Source organism: Bison bison, unplaced genomic scaffold (assembly GCF_000754665.1).
Source record: "Bison bison bison isolate TAMUID 2011002044 unplaced genomic scaffold, Bison_UMD1.0 scf7180017864171, whole genome shotgun sequence".
Taxonomy (NCBI): Eukaryota; Metazoa; Chordata; class Mammalia; order Artiodactyla; family Bovidae; genus Bison; species Bison bison.
The window spans coordinates 5,041,387-5,058,433 of NW_011494743.1; positions in this window are offsets into that span (position 1 = coordinate 5,041,387).

A 17,047-nucleotide genomic window follows, 5' to 3' on the forward strand; every position below is an offset into this window, starting at 1 on the left:
CTGGAGGACAGGAAGTTGCCAATCGGGGGAGTATACTGGGGGTATTCAGACAGGGCTAAGCTGTGCAAACGCCCTGGGCAGGAGGGAGCTCGAGGGTGTGAGGGTCTGGAAAGGGGTCTTGGGGCAGGGGTGCTGGAGGGAGGAAGGGCGTGAATGGAGAGGTGGTTGGGGTGGGGGGAAGGCCACTTGGGGGGCCAGTGCTGTTAAGGTGAGGCCAACTCCCTGAGCAGTTTTAAGGCAGGGAGTGGAGGGGTTCCCACGATACAGGCACGTGTTTGGAAAAGACCATTCTGGCTGGAACAAGAAGACATGAGGTTGGAATGGAAGCGGGAGAGGATGTGGGGCGACCAACAGGAGCTGGTCGTGTTAACACCAGTCCCTGAGCTGAGGCTGGGCTCCAGGCGTCAGCTGACGCCACCACCGTGGACCACACCCTGAATGGTGCCTACTTGGACACTGGTGGTAGAAGGAGAACAGGTTAGTAGACAGATTCTTAGAGACATGCTGTTTATATGCTTCAAGAAAAAGGCGGGGGAGGCCTTTCTGGGAAAAACTGGGGCTCTTCACTCTAAAGATACTTGTCCCCAAGCATAACACAGTACAAGCTTCGGAGATGCCTGAGCGGTTTGGGGGTCAAGGACAGAACTTCACAGAAGCTTCAAGGGCCGTGATTAACCCAGGCTCTGGGTAACCTCGTTCTGCACCGGATGTGTTTTTATCCCTCCCTGTGCCTTCCTTGGGGACAGCAGCAAGCATTGAGGTGACACAGATGGAAGCCTGGGTTCATCGCACCAGCCCTGGATCTTGCTTTGTCCCATAGAAAACCAAAGAGGTGGACATCCTCCTTTTTGCTTAGTGCTTCAGAAAGCATGCTAGTCAACCAGCTGCTCTGCTTTAAACTCCTCCTTGGCTCTAAGAAACAGCGGTGTCATACAGAAGATTTCACTTAGGTACTCAAACATAACCACACTCCAACTCGGGAGGCCTCTGTCAGTACCCCTCTCCCCCTGCCCGCTGCCAGGTCCCTGGCTGTGGGGTCCTGGGGAAAGGAAGCCCACCTGTCAGCACAGCTGACTGATCACATTACCCAGGATGGGAGTGTGTGACACACCGATGGCCTGGAAGGGCCCTCTTAAGGCTCGTTCCGCGTGGGGACACGTTCTGACATGGGCATGTGTTCTCAAGGGCACCCAGGACCATCTAGGATAGATGTGTCCCCGGTCTGTGTGGGCCTTGGCCCTCCTCTCTCCAGGACTGTCCCCAGAGCCACCATCCTGTCACTAGGGCCTCCCTTCCCTCCACTCTGCGAGGTCAGAGCGGTCACCATCATGTATTAAAATCTTGGCCCGGCTCACAGCTGTGTTCTTAGCACCAGGAGGAATGGGCCGGTCGGTGCTGCTCAACCCTCCCGAGGTCATAACCCCGTTCTCACCGTGGGAAGCTGGTGGCTCCATTTTCTCTGCAGGAAGCCGATGCTGGTGGGAGTGCCTTTCACTTCCAAGTGGAGCTGTCTGCGTCTGGGGAGAAACCGCCTCAGGGCTCCTGTGTTTGCGGTGGTGTCTGCACAGCGTGAGGTGTCAACCGGAAAGCTGCCTGCTGCGGTTCTGGGGGGCTTGGCGATGCCCCAGCGATGGCCATCGGCCGAGGTGGAGGCTGCATGGGGGCTGGAGCTGGGAGCGCTGCCTGGGGTGGGGTGTGACCCTGGTGTTGTGAAGTAGCCGTTCTCTGATTGGCGACGGCCTGATTCACAACACCAGCTGCCCCACCGCACCGTGCCAGCCGACGGACCTCCGTGCTGCCTCTGGAGTGCGGAGGGAGCAGAGAGCAGCCAGGGGTTAGAAGCAGAATGCCAGCAGAGTCGGCCTTTCATCTCCCCCTCTGTCTACACCCTGTTGACTTCGTTTATATTTTGAATTCTGTTTAAAAATTTTTTATTGATGTGTAACTGCTTTATGATGCTGTCAGTTTCTGCGGTACAACAACGTGAATCCGCTTTATGTTCACATCTGTCTCCTCCCTCTCTCAGCCCGCCCCACCTCCGCTCATCACAGAGCACGGAGCTGTGCTCCCTGTTACACGGCAGCGCCCCCTCGCGATCAGTTTCACACGTTGGGGCGCATATATGTCAGTGCTCCTCTCCCAACTTGGCCCACTGCCCTCCCCATCCCGTGCCCACATGTCTGCTGTCTGCGTCTGGGTCTCTGTCCTGCCCTGCAAATAGGTTCGTCTGTACCATTTTTCTGGATTCCATATATATGCGTTAATATGCTATGCTTGTTTCCCTCTTTGACTTCCTTCACTCTGTATGACAGACTCTAGGTCCATCCATTTATCTGCTGTTCTGACTTCTCAAACATGCCATACTCCTTTCCACCACAAGCTGCTTCCTCCTCCTGGAATGCCTCATTCTCTATTTCACATAGTTTAACACCAACTTCTCTTTCGGCTTTCCAATCCAACATGACTTCCCGGACACCGTCCCCCAGCCCAGACCCAACTCTGCTGTCACGTGCTTTCCAGGCCTCTGGGCCTCTTCCTGAAGGTTCTTACCACACAGTGTGCGGCGAGCTGTTGCCACTCGATTCCAGCCTCCCTCTCGGGTCCCCAGCCTTCGCCATGTAGGGGATGCTTGATAAATACTGGCTGAGTGAATGTATCATTCAAACTAAGACTTGCGTGGTCCAACTCGTCTTTTCTAAGCGTTTGAAAACGGAAAAAGAAAGCTGGCACCCAGCGTCCTCAGGACGTGCACACAGCTGTTCTGTATGAACAGCTGACTGTCAGACCTCCTCACTCACCTCCCTGCCTCTCGGCTCTTGTGCCCTGATGCACAGCGACACCATGGGGATTCCTCCAGAGGGCCAGTTGGATCAGGATTAATCTCTCCAAGGCCCCCATCACGCCCACAAGTCGCAGATCCCATGGCTCCTCACTTCTGCACCTGCCCCTCCTCCCTCGTGGAGCTGGCGTCCCCCCAGTACACCCCGTGTGCCTGCCTCTGTGGCTCTGAACACCCTCCTCCATCTCGTGGGCTCCAGGGTCAGCCACTCTTCAGCCTGATCGTGGGGTCCCCCGCAGCAGGACCTGCAGCTCGGCCACGCTCTTCCTGTGGAGGAAGTCCCCGCAATCTTAGAGGCAGAGACACAGCTTTGTCCTTAGTGTCTGCTCTGAGCCATCAGGATGGCCAACATCTTGCCACTGAAGGACATTTTCTCATCTCCACAGCCACCCTACATGGCCAGTCCAGCCCTCTACCCCTGCCGGCGCCCCACCTCCCACCTGGACAATGCTCCACGCATCGAACTCGTCCCTCGGTGGTTCACTCTACTGCAGCCTGAGTGACGCTTCTAAAAGATGACTCAGAGCCTGTCATTCTCCTGTTTGTCCCCTCCTTCCCTCCCCCTGTCCATCCGGAGTAAAATACAAGTCCAGCAGAAGCACACAGGTCCCGGTGGCCCTGCCCCGCCCACCTCCCTCTTGTCTGCTCATCTACGCAGCGTCTTTCCTTCAGATCTTGACACACTCAGCTAGAGCACACAGCGCCTTCTGCAAGGGAAACAATCGGGCCTTTCCTGGGGACGGAGCCTTTTGTGAGCTCAAGAAAGTCCCCCTTTCCCTGGGCAGATGCAGATGCAGAACAGAGTATATGGGTGGCTACCTGCTGGGTGGCCTGGGCTGGACCCCAGCCCCCACGTGCCCCAGAACAGGGGGCTGGCGCATCACAGCTGCCCCTCCCTCTCTGCTCAGGGCCCGGTTACCTGCTGTTGCCTCTGAAGTGCCTCAGCCATGCCAGGGGCATTGATGAGCATGTTAACATTTCTGGTGTTCCAGAATTCTGCACCCATTTTAACCAAAGCTTTTTATCTCTTTATTTCCCACTCTGGCTTGTTTATATTACTTCTTCCTCTTCACTATTTGCTTGGCAAGGTCAAGCTAGCTAATTCTGGTGTGTGTGAGTGTGTGTGTGTGTTTAACATCACGTAATGATCACTTGGCGAAGGCAATTGGAAGGATGTGACATTTATCTAAGCTTTATAACATCAGAGGTCTCAAATCAACAAACCATTTTCCTGCCCGTTCCTTCTGGAAAAAGATGATGGCAATAGAAATAGGGTGTGTTTCCTCATCAACCAGCTCCCAGGGTGTCCATGGGTCAATGCAGATTTTCTCCAGCAGCTGACATCCCCCCAACCTGGCTGACTGGCTCAGGATGGGGAGGTGGGATTCAGGGCTCCCTCCCTCCCCACTCCCAGCTTCTGCTGCAGTTGGTTTGAAAGTGAAGCCCAGGAATCCACCCCTACCCCCAGGGATTCTGATAATCCAGATTTGGGGACTGCTGCTCTAAATCTACGGCTCTGCGAAAAATGGAGATTTATATGAACCCTGGTGTGGTGATGAGAGTCTGATAGAGAGCATCTTCAGATGAAAATGAAATCTCACTCACGTGGCAGGTGCTGGCTGTATGGGGCCCCACTGGCCCTCTGCACAGGGTACCCTCGGCGGGCGTGGCCTCGCTTGGGCAGGAACATGGTGGGCCTGTGGGGTACAAGGAGTTAACATCCCTCATCAGTGATGCTTGGAAGCTGGTGGAAAAATTCCTGCTCTCTCGTCCCACCCAGGCTGGCAGAGGTCCCCAGCTGCCCACAGCAGTAACGTGGAGGGTAATTCCGTCTTTCCTGGTCCCCTCTCCTCTCACCTGCCTGGCCTCTTCCTGGCGCTGCCCCCCAACACTCAGCTATGCATTAGCGACAGTGTGAGTATCTAAGCGCGCCTGCATCTTGAAGGCCTGTATCTTCCTCGTTCCCACCACTGCTTTCAGCAGGACCAGGATGAGAGGCACGAGGCCCTTGCTCTCAGGTGCTGATGCTGCCCTTGTACGGCCGGGACCAGGAGCACCTTCTGAAAATTTATGCCTTGGCCTGTCTTGCTTGCTCGCCCTGCTCTCGCCCTGACTTCCACACGATGAGAATCCACGCATCAGGCACAACCAACCATTCCGAGTAGGTATTTTGTCACGTGTGTTATACTTAATGATTGTTCATTGTTTTTCAGAGACAATCACCCTCTGAATGGAGGACCCTTTGGCATTCAAGCCCGGGGTACAAGGATCACTCTGCAGTCCGTGGGCGCCCATGCTGCCATGGGTATGTAAGAATGTGCATTTGTTTATTCTAGGATGACAGCAAGCGTGAGCCTAAAGGCAGCCTGGGAAGCCTGCCTGGGTTCGCTGGTCTTGGTTGGGAGACTCCAGGTGGGCTTTAAAATAAAATATCCTGTTTCTGAGAGGACCCACAGGGCTGCCCAACCCAGCCTGGAGTTTATTAGCACAGTTAATATCGCATGCAAATAGATTTCCCCGCCTCGGTCATGCCAGTCCATTAATTCAGCCCCTTGTCTGCTACATCTTTATCCCTGGCAGGTTAATCCTGCCAAATGCCTTTGCTGTAGCACGTGTCACGCCGCGCCCACAGCCAACAATGCAGTTTTGCTAATCCTGTTGTATCAGCTTTGTGGCCCTGTCTGGTCAATCCGATGGTGCAAACAGCGCACAGAAGGGTTTTGTTTTGTTTTTTGCCAAGATCTTTCTCCTGCTCTGGCACCCCATACCCCTTCCTTCTCGCTCTTTTTCCCCCTTAAATATGGTTTCAATTAAATAGTCTGAAAGTCAACCACAGTGTTTGGACAGCTGCCAATGCCAGTGCCTTTCAGACAAGGATGTCAAGGCTCTCAGCGGGCCTCCAAACTCTTTCCAGAAGCCTCACCCAGCTGGCAGCTGAATATGCTAAGTGGGAAGGGTTCAAACAGGAAAATCTGATAAAGATCCACCTTTTCCAAGGCCTTGAAGATGACTGAACGGAGGCTGTTGGTATCATACTCTTCCTCTCTGGTGCCACCACTTCAGTGTCCAGTGGGATCATTCACGTGAATTATTACAAAACGCGCATCCTTACCTGCAAACACCCATGCCAGGCGCACACCTACCACAGGGAAGAGAAGCAACTCCAGGCCCCACAGCACGCTGCGCTTCTAGTCTATGTCACTGGAGCCAGGATCACCCAAGTTCCAACCCCCGCCAGACCACTTCTACCTCTGTGACCTCAGGCAAGTCCTTTCTTCTTCCACAGGATGGGTAAAACCTACTGCATGGGATCGCTGCAAGGGTGCAGGGCCTTCACACACGCTCATCACTGAGGGCGGTGCTGCCACACACAGAGCAGACATGGTAAAGGTAAGCGAGTATTCGCAGAGACGGCGAAATCCATCACCACACTCCCCTGCAGCTCCCTGCAGCACACAGGCCGAGCATGGTCACATTCCGCGTGAGCCTGTCTTGTAGGGTCTTCAGACCCTAAACGTAAACCTCACTCTCTTGCCGGTGAGTTACTGAGACCTGGCTGTGAGAAGCCCTTTCCTGTCTCCCCACCACCACTAGTCTCTCGAGTTATCCCTGGCAGCTTTGGTGGGCAGGCAGAGGGGTTCTAGGTGGAGAAGCACAGGATATGTGATTAGATTTCCAGGGACTGAGTTCTGGCCTGTTGTTATATGACTCAGTACAAGGTACTCAACCTTTGAGACTCTTACCATCCTGATGCTGTGAGGTTTGGGGAGGACAAGGTGACGAGCAGGTGAGAACTGCCTGGCACACTGCAAGAACAGTCATCGCCCCTTAAGTAATGGCTCTTATGAGTCATGGAGTCTTCTGCGAGGTAACGGGCTTCCCTCTCCATCCGCCTACCATCTCATCTCCCCTCAGCTTGCGTGGAGACGTTGTGAGAATCGTGTAGGGAAAGCAGCACAGGGTCTGGCTTCCAATACAAGGTCAGAAGATGACCCATGCTCACTGCCGTTACACCGTAATTTATCCCAAAGCCTCAGCTCCACCATCCCTTTTACATTAGCCTGCGCATCAGCCTTTAGGCTGAGCCCTAAGGTGTGTGACTGGTCTGTAAATGAGTGTGTGCATAGGTTTAAAACTGCCCGGTGTTTCAACAGAGCTGAATGTACGTGAGCATTAGATATTTCCGTGATAACCTTGAGGGTGGAGAACTAAACCCATCTGATACCGAGTAGATCAGGACAAGCTTCCTGCCCCGGATGTGAAAGGGGAATTCTGCTGCCAGGAAGTGCTGTTACTACATGCTTCCCTTGGCAACTCAGCCACTGAACACACTCCTACCTCTCCTGGGTCCCGCTAGACCTGCTGATCGAGTCTAACAATACAGTAAGTTGAGGACTTATGCTGTCCTTGTTACCGGGCTTGATCCTCCACAGGCATCATCTCGTTGAATTCTAGTTGAGGTGAGAGTCCTGTTTTACTGATTTTCTACTTTGAAGAAATGGAGAAATGCCCAAGTACTAAACTACTATTTAAATAAAAAGAAAATAGAGGCTCAGAAATGACAATGAACTTACCAAAAGCTGCAGCTCAAAAGTGGCTGCAGAGCTGTGGTTTGAGCCCAGGCCTGTGAGCACTCTGGACCACTAGGCTACCTAATCCATCTGTGATGTGACGCTGTTTCTTCTACTGAGCCTCTGAGTCAAGGGTCCTCCCAAATTACCAGCTCTCTTTAGCATTTATTTGTTCCAAGTTACATCCACAGCAAATGCAATTGTTTTCCCTTTCCCTTTAATTTTTGGATGAATTGTGTACTTAAGGTTTTTTTTTAGAGGGAGGGGTAGGATATGACAAAAAAACAAAACAAAAAAACCTCAAGATTCCTTTTCTGCAAAAATTAGGATATACTAGTCTCTAGCTGGGATTAGGAAAAACCCCATACAGCCTAAGTTTATAGGACAGATCTTAATCTGATCTTTTTGCCATACTTCACGCTGATTAAAATCTGATGGAGTCAGGCTATTTGCACAAATGAGCAGTTCTGACCCTGTAGCTTCCACTGAGGCACACCTGTGCGTGGCCAGGGCGAGAATTCCTGCTAAGAGGGCAGCCTACTGGCTCGGGTCTGGAGAGTCCTGCTTACCTAGCGGAACTCAAACAGCTCTGAACTTTGCTTACTCAGAAAGGACGGCCTCAGCGTCCCCCTGCTTTGCGGGTGGCAGGATCAATCACACATCCCCGCTCATGATTAATCTCTCAGAGGCGAAGCTCCTCCTCGGGATGGATTGCTGTAGCTGAGTACAGCCTTCTTGGGGGAGAGGTGGGAGGCAAATAAAGGCCAAGAGCAGAATAAGCAGCACCCGGAGTCTGGAAAGAGGCTGCTCCGTGCCACGGGCTGCAGGAAGCTTCTTTGAGGTGTTGATTCACTGTCAAAAATTCACTTTTGCCCTAAAGACTTAGCATCACAGAGGGAGTTTATCATTTCTCCTTTCCTACCTCTGTGTGAATTGGGTGCTTAGATGTGTGTGTGTTTCCTGTTCTTTTTAAGCCAAATCCAAGTTGGCTCATTCCTGCCTCTTGGGTGGTTCTAGGGTTGCCCTCAGCACTCACGTCCTGTCAGAAGGATAGAAGAATGTACTTGGGTTTCTTTACTCAAAAGGTTTTCACTGTGATGATCTCATACAACTGACAGAAACCTGCTTTTGACTTTGCTCTCAGGACACTGCTTTTCTCATTCTTCACTGAATTCGAAAACACTTTAGGGTTAATTAAAAAAAAAAATTGTGAGGACTTGCCTGGTGGTCCAGTGGTTAGGACTCCACACTTCTGCTGCGGGAGCCTGGGTTCAATTGCTGGTTGGGGAATTAAGATCCCATAAGCTGCACAGCATGGCCAAAAAGAGAGAGAGACACTGCGGTCATCTCAGTTGCTAGGTTTGCCTGAAGGGCTGTGTTTGGCGGGGGTGGGGTGGTGATAATCGTTGGGTGACAATCCCATAGGCCTTCTTCAGAGCAGGCTAAGCCTTCTTGCCCTTTCCTGAATCATGCTGTTTGTTTCTATTTTAGGAACCAACCAAAATGCAGGAAAAAAAACCCTTGCTTTAAAGAAACCCAGTTTGTAGAAGCCTCTACTTCTGCAAAAACCACCTACGGGGTGACTTCAAGAAATCTAGGATTGCATTCATTACAAAGCAGGTTTCCTCAATGCCTTGAACACCGTGCATGAGACACACAGACTTCCTGGCGGGGACAGGCCCATGGTGAGAGAGGTACATCTGCCGCTCCCTCTGAAAAGGGATTTCTTCCAAGAAAGCGCCCCCTCCCCGCGAGGTCCCAGAAGACATATCGACAACGGCAGGATTAAGCCAGGCTGACAATGGGAGGATTATTTCCTAACCTGGTGTGTGACAAACACCTATTAATATATGAACCAAACAGCCCCATCTCCATTTTCTCCTGGAGCTGGGGCATCCATGGGGTGCCTGACGGCTCCTGTCCTGTTGCCTGCCCAGGCCCTGGAGAGAGTCCCTGTGGGCTCAGCTGAGACCCCCGGGCAGAGGTGCCAGGGGAGGGGGTCGGGGCTCCAGCACCTGTCTCCCAGCAGTGCCCCTCAGGCTTTATTCTTGGCATTTCTACTGACAGAGGACAAAAGGGTTTCTTGTCAGACAAAACGCACACCGGGGAAGCGTGCCCAAGCCATTTTTCTCAGGGAAGAAAGGAAGTTGTTGTTTGAAACCTAAACTGGCACTGAGACCTCAGGGGCCTGGCTGGCCAGCTCTGGTTCTCAGCAGACCTACTTTTTCTGCTTTGAAAGTCCTGTTTCCTCCCGCACTTCCTGGCCATGGAGCTCCAAGGATGTCTCCCTGTGAGGTTTTAAGGCCTCTGTCACCACAGGTCTGAAGTCTCTTCGCTCTGTAGAAAAGAAGGAAATAATGCCATTTGCAGCAACATGGACAGACCCAGAGATGATCATACTAAGTCAAGTAAGAAAGGGGAAGACAAATACCATAGGATAGCACTTACCCTGCCAGGGAAAGTCACTCAGTCATGTCTGACTCTTTGTGACCCCATGGACTATACGGTTCGTGGACTTCTCCAGGCCAGAATACTGGAGTGGGTAGCCTTTTCCTTTTCCAGGGGATCTTCCCAACCCAGGGATCACTTATAAGTGGAATCTAATTTTAAAAACATGACACATTTTTTTTTTTTTTTAAACAAAGCAGAAACACACAGATCTCAAAATCATACTTATGGTTACCAAAGGGGAAATGTGTGAGGAAGTGATCAGGCTGTGATCGACATATACACACCACTGTATTTAAAATAATCTACAGGGACTACTGCAGAGCACAGGGAGCTCTACTCAGTATTCTGTGATAATGTATATGAGAGAAGAATCTGTATAACTGAATCACTTCACTGTGCACTGGAAACTAACACGACGTTGTAACAACTATATTCCAACAAAAGTTTAAAAAAACCAGCAACTAATGCAGTCTTGGAGGAAGGAAGCCTTTGAGTGAAATGTGATTTAACACAGTAGCTAAGGGAGGTTTTGCTTCTGAACAGAACGAGTTATCTCTATGCACCAGAAAATACTCAAGAGAAGATAATTAGGAATAGGCTTATGAGAATGTATGAATTATCCTCACTTCACTTACCTGCGTAGCCCAGGGTTCGCAGAGATGCTGATTCTCACACACACTCACATCTAGGCTTGCACAGCCGAGTGACACCCCGCCACCCCTATTCATGGTCTGTTAGGAGATCACCCGAACATTATTCAGGGAGATCACTAGCAAAATTGAGGGACAAATCACAAATTTCCTGTGGTTATTAAGCAGTTTCGGGAGGCTGGGCGCAGTCACCTCTTGGAGGAACCACTCCCCAGATTCTAGAGCTAGGCTCATCACTGACTCTGGCAAAACATCATTACTGGAGCAACTCACAGTCCACCTCTGTTATAGCCCCTAAAGAAGACCCAGGCCAGCTAGTGAAGTCCTCTAGACTCCAGCCCCACGGACCACACCTCAAAGGTGCCTTCCAGTCCTGGGGGCCGTGGCAGCTTTCCCGCCGGTGGAGGGTTGCATGACTGGGGTAGGGCGTCATTCAGAGGAGCAGGAAGGTGATGTGGACCAAGGCAGAGGATAGAATCTGGGGATGGGGTGGGGGTCCATGCAGTTTTTCTTTGGCAATACTATTTAAAAGATGTCTCTGTGTAATTTTTAACTGATCAAATTAAACGAGGACTACTTAGACAAATAGGCTTCCCTGATGGCTCAGTGTAAAGAATCTGCCTGCAATGCAGGAGACACGACTTCAATCCCTGGGTCAGGAAGATTCCCTGGAGGAGGAAATAGCAACCCACTCCAGTACGCTTGCCTGGAGAATCCCATGGACAGAGGAGCCTGGTGGGCTGCAGTCCATGACTTAGCACCTAAACAACCACCACCTAGACAAATACTCCCGAGATTTTGCTCAAAGCAAAGCACTTTCGAAACCCTAGACATTTTACCTTAAGCATTTAAAGGTAGCATGATGAGAAGGGGTCCACAGCAGAGAAAAGATCAAGGACCCCTTCCCACCAAGGATGTAGATGCCCTGGGAGGGTGGCCATCAGTATGGGTTTGTAAAGACTCACCCCGACATCAGACCTGTCGCCCTATCGAGCTTGCGGCATTCGCGCAGCCTGCTACTGCTGTCCATGTGCTCTAGCCTCACTCTGTACCTCAGTTTCCTTCCTGCTCAAACAAGAACAAGACCCTTGGACCTCAAAATCAGACATGTGTCTTGCCCTCAGCCATGGCTACAGTTAACTCCGAGCCCCGATCCTGAGGCCCAGAAGAAACCCTACTGACCTGGAGGCACTGCTGGTCCTCTCTGGACACAAACCGGGATATCCAGCCTCCTTCATTCCACAAGAAATTTCCAGAAAACAGTCACCCTCATCATCACACTAACTTCAGACTCAGCAAAGGCAACCTGGGGGTTCAGCTGAATTTCACAGAGACTGTGTGGCTCCAAATGCTCGTTTACTGGATTGGTCATTAACGGGCTCAGAGATCTTCGTCATGTATTTGTCTTATATTTGCATTGTTGGGTTCTTAACTTTTTGAAAATAATGTTTTGATGTAGAGATTGGGACTAGCTGGTAGGTGAACACGTAACATTGTATAATAAATGTGCTCAGTTTGATTGTTGCTTCACAAAAGTAAAAAGAAAGGATGATCCACCTTTACCACTGACCTGCTCTCCTAACTGGGCTGAACAACTGCGGGGGTGTGTGTGGGGGGGGTGGGCGTGAAGGTGGGGAATCCTGCCAGCTTGGGTCCTCATTGCTGGATTCTCTTCTGCACATGCGTATTTTTTAAGACAGAGAGACAGGCACAGCTAACATCATCACAGCACCCTAAAGTGCCTCTTAGCTCCTGTTTGACTCAACGCCTCTAGTGACATGCTTTTATGTGTCTTTAAGCATAGGTGGCAAGTAGACGAGTTTCCGGTTTAGGGCCAGGGCACTCTCACCCACCCCACCTCCCCTCACCCCTATTCCACATTATTAGGGAGAAAAGACAGACAGGACGATGACACAGCTCTCTTTAGATCAAGTACCAGGCCTGCAACCTAGCTGATGCCACTCCTCTGCCCCCTCACTCCCAGAGGCAAGAGCTGCAGACCTGGGGTCTCTGGAGAAGGGGGGGACTTTGCAGGCAGGCTGGAGAGAAATGGGGGAATACGAGAAGACCCTTTGCAAAGCTTGTCTTTTCAGCTGAAGATACACCTGACCTCCATTCCCCTCAACCTCAACAGGTACTAAAAATGGAGAGGGGACTGAATCATGGTTTTGTGTCCACTTTGCAGATGGGGAAAGCTGAAGCAATGGGGCCCAAAGCAAACTTTTCTTGGGGGCAGCCTATTAACCCTGATGAAAATCACAGATTGGTGGGGGCCACACATCTTTTGTAAATGTTTTTTAACTTTTCTTTGAAGCAAATTTTAATAGTTAATGCTTTCTATTTCCTTTACTCCTATAATGGGTTCAGACTAGCCAAGTGAAAAGGAGATAAAGAATGAAGCAGCTTGTCTGGGCCACAGCACTAATTCAGACTGAGTCAGCAGGAAGTTCAGCGCAGAGGGCTGCCCTTCAGGACTTGGAAGGAAGGCTCATCACGGTGACACCCAGAATGTGGACAGGCCTCTTCCGACATTACTTACTGCCTTTTCCACTTGAATCCTCTGTTAATGGGACTATGGTGAGCTTACGGAAGGACATGGGATCATGACTTTGCTTCTTTAGAGGGAGCCCTGGAGTCAGAAGGTGAGGATTTTGGTCACTTCCCGCCATGTGACCCTGGCCACTTAGTCATCTACCCCAAGCTTCAGCTGCATCACGTGTAACAGGAAATTGGGTTATTATAACTGAACAAGACCATATGTTTAAGGAAGGCTTTGCCATTTACAAAATGTTCCCCCCAACCTCTGCCAAGAGCCTGTAGCTTTGTAACACTGCCCACCTTTCGTGGCTGGTTCTGAGTGTCTGGCCACCTCGTGCCCATCAAATAGAGGGCAGTGTGGCTGGAGGTCCGGGGGAACCCTCACAGAGACACCCTGGTTGCCTGGGGTGGAAGGGTTAAGGTCAGTGAGAGAGATTTTCAACGATTAGCTGACAGTTTCCTCATCTGTAAAATGAAAACAGCAGCAGCATGTATCCTCCTTGGCCACTAGAGGGAGTAAGAGAGCAAATCCTGGGGCTTGATACACACACACAGCCATGATCATGAATGGCATCGGCAGGCAGCTCACCAGCCAAGGCAGCGGGGTGTTCCAGCCTTCCTTGGGGAGCCTTGGAGGAGTGCTGAACGCTTGGAACATTCCTTCTCAATCACACTTCTTGCACTCAAGTTCAGTCAGTACGCCAGAGATGACATGTTGGTAGAACCCATTATGTTTTGGGACGTGGTTTTCTCCAACATTCAAAGATGAAGGGATAGAGAGAAAAAGGGATCAAAGTAGAAGCACTCAGTTGATTTATAGCTAGGACAGGCTACAGAATATTTAGGTATCAACAGTAAAAGCAAAGAAAAATAATGGCATAAGGAAACATTTACAAATGATGTTGGTAGGACAGCTGGTCAGCAATACTGAACAAACGCTTTGATGGCTACTAGGTAATGGCCACCTTGTGCCTGTGACCGAGCAGGACCCTCTGGGGAACCTTCTGGGACAGACCCCTCCCCCGTATCCTCTGCTGTGGGTCTTCTATGAAGTACCTAGATAACAGCACCTGATACACATTTCCTGAGTTGTTCTGCAGATGCTAAAAAAATACTCATCAAATGAAAGAAATTGACACATCCCCTCTGGAGTCTGGCCGAATCAGGAAATATCTGCAACAGTTCAGTTCAGTCGCTCAGTCGTGTCCCATGAACCGCAGCGCACCAGGCCTCCCTGTCCATCACCAACTCCGAGAGCCTACCCAAACTCATGTCCATTGAGTCGATGAGGCCATCCAACCATCTCATCCTCTGTTGTCCCCTTCTCCTGCTCTCAATCTTTCCCAGCATCAAGGTCTTTTCAAATGAGTCAGCTCTTTGCATCATGGGGCCAAAGTATTGGAGTTTCAGCTTCAACATCAGATCTTCCAATGAACACACAGGATTGATCTCCTTTAAGATGGACTGGCTGGATCTCCTTGCAGTCCAAGGGGCTCATCAAGAGTCTTCTCCAATACCACAGTTCAAAAGCATAATTCTCCGGCACTCAGCTTTCTTTATAGTCCAACTCTCACATCCATACATGACCACTGGAAAAACCATAGCCTTGACTAGACGGACGTGGGGTAGCTTGTCTCTGCCGCTGCCCCTGACCTAGATGTGGGGTAGCTCGTCTCGGCCGCCGCCCCTGACCTTGGACATTGGGTAGCTCATCTCTGCCACCGCCCCTGACCTCAGATGTGGGGTAGCTCATCTAGGCTGCTGCCCCTGACCTCGGACGTGGGGTAGCTCGTCTCTGCTGTTGCCCCTGACCTCAGACTTGGGGTAGTTCATCTCGGCCGCCTTTGTTGGCAAAGTACTGTCTCTGCCTTTTAATATGCTGTCTAGGTTGGTCATAACCACCTTTTTCCTTTACCTCACCGTACACCAATCCTAGAATTGTGCATGAGTTAATCACATACCCTGGGACTCCCCTCCTTTGCCTGGCCTTTAGAAACGCTTTGCTGAAACCTATCGGGGACATTGGGCTTTTGGAGCATTAACTGTCCAAGACTCCCTGTCTGGTGCCTTACAGTAAACAGCACGCTTTCCTTCACAGACCACGTGTCCTTAAGATACAGTTTACCGCATGCGGCTGAGTGGACCCCAGTTTTGGTTCTGGTAACACTGCTGTCTGTCTTCTGCCACACAGTGACGCCTATCACCCATATCAAAATCAGTATCTCAATGGCTGCCTCGCCCCAGCACGCCCAGCCTGCAGAGTTCAGCCACCCCAGAGCTGAATGGCTAGCCAGGCCTCAGAGTGGCTAGTGCCCCTCACCCCACCATTAACGTGCTTTTCAGGGCCTGAGCAGGGAGTGTCCTCTGAGTTTAGCCTGGGGACAAGGTGAGAAGTGGGTGTGCAGGGCACACGTGATAGACGCACTCCAACCTGCCAACCTTGCTAAGCCTCTAATGCCCTCCTCCTGTGATATGCCAGGGACACACCAGAACTGCACTCAATGCAGGCTCACTGAGGCCAACGTTCAGCCCACCAACAAAGCCATCTCTGAGAGCCACCTCCAGCTGTTTGAGCGAACATATTACATTCAGACTATTTCATCTTAGTTTAATTTGCTTAGAATCCATTCCAACCTGCATTCCTCAGGTTTTTCCCCATATGTGTGCCCATTCACTTCAGTCATGTCCAAGTCTTTGCAACCCCATAAACTGTAGCCTGCCAGACTCCTCTGTCCATGGGATTCTCCAGGCAAGAATACTGGAGTGGGTTGCCATGCCCTCCCCCAGGGGATCTTCCTGACCCAGGGATCGAACCTGTGACTCTTGTATCTCCTGCATTGGCAGGTGGATTCTTTATCACTGAGCCACCTGGGAAGTCTCCAGACTTCCCCAATAGAAATGAGCAGAATCTAGAAGTTCCTTTGGAGGAATGCCCCTTCTGACCTCTCCCTACACCTGTCCTCTGGGGACCAGACCCCATCCTGTCCACCTCCCGATGGAGGTCGAAGCTGAAGCAGGACTCCTGGGCCCCACATCTTTTGGCTCCTACTCACCACCAGCATTTCTGCTGTGGAGACGGTTCTCGGGGAAGTGAAATTTGCTGACAGAGAGGCTCAACTCTATTTTGGCATTTTGCCAGAGATTTTATTTTGATTTTTGAAACTGAAGAATCCTTTTGATCAGGAAGAAGTCTCAGAAGACTGAGTCTTAGGAAATGCCCAGGAGCCCTCTGACCTGACAGTTCTGCTTTTTACAGTTGCCTCTGAAATCACCTTTGCAGGCGGGGACTCCCCGCTGACCTCCCCAGCAGTGTAAACGCTCACATTGGCACTCTCTCCAAATGCCAGAAGATCTGGAATTCTTATCAAAGACAGACTGTGAGCTTGGGTCTGCGGAGGAGGAGAGCCATGTCTGGGGGCTCTGGGAATGCTTCTGCTGCAGGAACCACCTCTCACCAAGCCTGGCTGTGCCGGTGGCCCAGGAGCCCACGGGTTTTCTGCTGAAGACTCAGTAACCCGGGGAGGGAGGTATCGCTCCCTCATGGATGAGGAAATGAAGACTCAGCCTCACCCACGTGCTTCCCCGACATCATACGTGCTCCCAACGGTAGTGATAACAAGACAGGGAGGTTGGCTCTCTCTTACCCAGACGGTGAGACAACAAAACTGGACGGTGGAGGAGGGTTTGGGGAAGTGAGAGGGACAGTGGGCTTCTGGGTCAGTCACAAGGGACGTGGCTTGTGTTCTGGCCACAGTCCTCCAGCTCCAGACACTGGCAGGAAGTGTCACCTTCCTCTCACAGATTGGCAGGCTGCCCACTCCCTACTGCTTTCCCAAATTCCCTGGATGCAGAAGGGAGAAACTCAAGCCATTTCATTTTATTCTTGCTCTAGAAGTACCTCCTTAAATGTTGGCTATGAAAAGCCCAGAATTGGCAGCAACACAAACTTTTTAGACTAAGAACTGAAAAACTCATGCCACTTCTGAAATGTACCTGAG